Source organism: Limulus polyphemus, unplaced genomic scaffold (assembly GCF_000517525.1).
Source record: "Limulus polyphemus unplaced genomic scaffold, Limulus_polyphemus-2.1.2 Scaffold2999, whole genome shotgun sequence".
In the NCBI taxonomy this organism is placed as follows: Eukaryota; Metazoa; Arthropoda; class Merostomata; order Xiphosura; family Limulidae; genus Limulus; species Limulus polyphemus.
In genome coordinates this window covers 105,334-110,302 of record NW_013668609.1, presented here as the reverse complement: position 1 = coordinate 110,302, position 4,969 = coordinate 105,334, and the positions used below count along the sequence as shown (strand labels likewise).

The 4,969-nt window shown below is 34.3% G+C and overlaps 1 protein-coding gene across 1 annotated transcript in view; it reads left to right on the top strand.

Annotated features, from left to right (window-relative positions):
- The first annotated feature begins 3,707 nt into the window (after positions 1–3,707).
- The window catches only part of LOC106468415 (ras-related protein Rab-27A-like), a 47,161-nt gene continuing 45,899 nt past the window's right edge, over positions 3,708–4,969 (top strand). The window contains exon 1 of the mRNA XM_013928844.2: positions 3,708–3,755. The gene's annotated coding sequence lies outside the window, so the exon portion shown is untranslated. The remainder of the gene's footprint in view (positions 3,756–4,969) is intronic.

The window sequence follows — 4,969 nt, the reverse complement described above, 5'->3', positions numbered from 1 at the left end:
TTTTTTCCACAAGCACTATGTATTAAGATATCACATTTTATTCCAAAAATTGTCCTTCTTTACCTCTAAGAAGAAAAAAAAAGAGTTTAAACAGTTTTACTTGTATGAAAGATAAAATACATCTAAACTGTCTATGTTATTTTAAAAAAGCATACACATTAGACATATAAACTCAATGTTAACACGAGTGTAATAAAAATACATTGTTCACTGGATCAAACATGAACTTTCCTATTCCTTCGTACTGTATATAGCTTTATGTTAGTTTATTGTAAACGTATGTGAAATTAAAAAATCGTTTGTTCATTAGTTCCGGATATGAGGTATCCAAATCCCTTGTACTGTTGGGGGAACAGAAGGTCCTGGCATGGCCTGGTTGTTAGGGCGTTAGGGCAATCTCTATGTCGCGAGTTTGAATCCCGTCACTGAACATACTCGCCGCAGGAACGTTATAATGTGCTACAACAAGCGAAATGATGTCAATGAAACTGATTCATTAATTGTGTTCAATAAATAAATAATATTTGTAAAATATTGTTTACTTTTAGCTCTATTTTTTATATCGTTGAAGCATAATTTCACTATAAAACATTATCCTTTTAATAGTTATGAGTAATATGGATTGAGGAAATAAAGGATAAGATATTCAATTTTTGAGTCAAATACATATGGTCGTAAGATCTGTAATCTAACCTGTTATAATATTTAATCAACATATTTTACGACAACGTAATTATACAGTTTTTTAAATATATAATTTATTCCTTATTAAGTTATTTGACATAAAAAACGGTAAGATATTTGTTTCCTTGTTTTGTTACCATTCACAAAGCAACAACATGGACTATTCTATGCTCTACCTACCGCGGGTATCGAAGTCCTAGTTTTAGCGTTATAAGCGTTTACATTTACCGCTGAATCATCAGGGAGGCACTTAATAAGAAATAAACACACTTATTCAGTTCTTCTATAAAAGTACTTCATTTTGCTAGGTATGGATGTTGCGAACTGTTATAAGGTTTTATAACCCAACTCATACATTCATTGTCAAATGAAGCTAGGCGAAGCTTAATGATTAGCCTGTCCAGACTGTGAATGAGAAGGTTCGTGTTTCGCATGCTATTGCCGGAAAAACCCGCTATACACTTTATGGATGTGGATTTGCTACATAAAAGTGACAATCAAATCTTACTATTCGATCATGTGAGAGTAACCCAAGAGATGACGGTGGATGCTGTTAACCAGCTGTCTTCCTTCTCGTGTATCAGTTTTAGATTAAGGTCGGCTAGCTTTACGCAAGTATACAAAGCAAACCAAACTTAATACACGACAATGTTGTTTACCTATAGCAGTCAGCATTCATTTATAGAAATTGATTTAATCTGACAGTCCATGACTCAATTCAGTTTAAATGGCTGAGAACGTTATCCATCTATTTTCTAAAGTATGACATTAAAGCCTGAAATATAATGATTGGATGTGAAATTATTAAACAATGAAAATGCACAGAAGATAACCCAATAATGTGCTTCGTTTTTCTAATATTGCACCGAAACGGTTCTTCAGGTTCTTACGTCAACTCTCTCCTATTGATTGCGATGAACTGTTTGATTTTTGAAGGTAAGCACAAAGCTACACAATGGGCTGTCTGTGCTCTGCCCACCATGGGTATTGAAACCCGGGTTCTAGCGTTGTAAGTCCGCAGATATACCGCTGTGCTACTGGGGGGGGGGGGGAGTTGTGATGAAAGTGACAGAGTATTTTATTATCAAGTCTTTCCTCAGTTGAATTGATCCTTGTTGGTTGTAATGCATTACATCGTCCACAAACAATCCTTACCAAAGATTAATTATGAGGGGTTTGTGAGGTAGGCTTGATTATATTTAAAGCTAGCTCTACCCTCCTATTTTAACCCTCCTATTCACGGATCCAATAACCATCCGGCCTTTACAATAGAGTGCTTCAACTGTTGGCTGCAACTCTTACACTGACTTAAATTAATTTCCATGTTTACCATCAGTAGGATAGGCTTCAGAATGTTGAGGATGTATCCAGCAATATCCACAACAATTATCAGCTTACCAAGGGTTCATCATTACGAAATTATAATTTCTAAATTCGAAACTGTTATTGTTGCGATTTTCGATATAGATGTCCGTAACATCACGAATAAGAAATGCTGTATTCTAATCATTTGTAAACAGCTTCTGGACAAATTGTCTTGTGTGATTTAAAACGAAAACCTTCCTTATTATATTTTGGAACCCAAAGTACAATGCGATATATTTATTCTATAAGAGCTCTTCTGACACTCTCGATTGCTCTTGCACCTGAAATGGCAACAATGATATGGAACTTTGCCAATACACGTTCAAAGTTTGTGGCTATGGAAGGTAAATGTATCTGTCAGGTGTGTGACCATCTGATATAACTTGTCTTTGGTAATTCAATTACAATTGTAATAACCTTCATTATCTAAAACTGTAAGACCATCGAAATATAGAACGTACGACTACTACTCTTCTAAAAAACTCTCCTATATCTTTAGTAACAGAATATTTCTGTTGACACTTTCCATTTTACTTGTTTTTTCACACGTAACCTTACGTCTGTGATTGACTCGTCCAAAACTACACAGTATCGTGTTGTGCTCAAAATCTCTTACAGTTGCTCAGCTGTAAGTCTGAAGGCTTATAACTCTAAAAACCGGTTTCGATACCTTGATGGACACAGCATAATACCCCATTGTGTAGCTTTCCACTTAACAACAACCAACCAAACTACCAAACAGAATGGCATGGCCAGGTGGTTAGGGCACTCGATTCGCAGTCTGAGTGTCGCGGGTTCGAATCCCCGTCCCACCAAACATGCTCGCCCTTTCAGCCGTGAGGGCGTTATAATGTGACAGTCAATCCCACTATTCCTTGGTAAAAGAGTAGCCAAAGAGTTGGCGGTGGGTGGTGATGACTAGCTGCTTTCATTCTAGTCTTACACTGCTAGCGCAGATAGCCCTCGTGTAGCTTTGCATGAAATTCAAAACAAACAAACTAAACAGAATAGGTAGCATTCTATAGATACTCTTATGACTATAAGACCGCTTTGTTTTTGTGGAGTCGCTTTTTAGTTTGTTTTTGTTAAACAGAAAAGTACAAAAAGGGCTATCTGCGCTCTGCCCACCGTGGGTATCGAGCACCGAATTTTTAAAGTTACAAGCATTCCAATTTTCCAGCGAGCCCACGTGAGGTCATAAATATTAGCAAGATAATACTTTCAACCAAAAGGGGAATTTTCTGTGATTAGTCGAAGCTCTGCAGTGTAAATATAACTATTGATATTGCCATTGTAATAAAAAAATATTTGAATCAATTATAAATAATAATATTTAAAATATTTAAATAAGCCAAAAGGTGCATGTAACTAATGATTACTTTTAAATATCATTCAACCAGAATTGGTGTTAAATGATATTGTGTGATTCAGAGTGCTAAATGAATAAAGCAGAATTGATACTTTATGTTTCGGCATGTCCCTCCAGTGGATCAGCAGTACGTTTACAGACTTCTAACGCAAAAGTGCGGGTTTCGATTCCCGTGGTGGACAAAGAGCATATAGCCTACTGTAGAACAAACATACAAACGATTTGTCATTTTCCTTATCAAAAATATTATTGAAAAACTACAATTTGTTATATCCACCAGATGGAAACATAATCGTGAAATTCATAGCTGACACACCTGTTGACACAAATATATTTAGTAAGTTGTATTTTATCATTTTAAGTTTAACGTAAATAACATTCTAATAGAAATTCCAGCATTCTTTATATAACCAACTGGTTTATATATTTTGTTTTCATTATACTCGAAAGTTCTAAGATAGTAATGGGCCACAATATGTTATAAGGCGCTCACATTTGCCGTTGATTTGCTCTTGTACTATAGTTATACTGTTATTTTCACTGTTATTAAGTGTTAGAACTTTGGGTTAAACTTGCGTATTTATACTCTATATACTGTATTCCATTATTCACAGCTTAACGCCAGTGTAGATTATCGAGGGTCTAAGAAACCGCTGCAAATTTATTGTTCAACAATTCTGATGATTATTATATGTTTCACCCTCTCACCACTGGAAAAAAATTGTTAGTTTTTCCAAATTTAAAAATAATGACTTTTTATAACTTAAAATACCCTTGAACATAAATAGTAAATATTTAATTTAGATAATGTTTGCTGTTTTGTTTTTATTTACTGAAAAAGTGAAATATCATTCACACTTACTGACTTAGTCATACAAGTTATTTCCTATGCTATAAATATAATTATGAACATTTTTCACACTAGTCACAATATTCCATTCAAACATCTAATGTAAATATTAAGTTGATATTACTGCCAGTAGGACTGTAACTCATACAAAATAACAAATGCCCATTATTTTGTTGTTTCTAATAATAGTAATTTGACTATTTTTTGTACTATTGCCAGATACAGAAAAATTCTTATAACTTAACATAATGTTTAGGGACAACAAGAAACCTATTGCTCCATCTAGGCTGTGTCATCCTATAAACTAAACTAAAACTATTAAATGAAAAATAGATACAAAATGAAAAAACAACAACTCAAAGCCAGCCCTTATTATTCACATAGTTATCAAGCTTTCTCTTAAGCTCACTTAAATTTACTGCCTCCACAACATCCAAAGGCTAACCACTTTGTTAAAAAAATAAAACTGTCTTAGCTGAAGATGACTCCTACCCTGTCAAAATTTATATTTGTGTCTCCTAGTCTTACCATTCTCACCATTAAGTATGAAAAAAGATTATGCATCAATGCTTTCAACTCCCTTAACAATCTTAAACACCTCAATCATATCCCCTCTAAAATCTTCTTTTTCCATGAGAAAACAATTTCAGAGACCTTAATCACTCCATTTCAAGCACCATTGTAGTAGCCCTCCTCTGAAC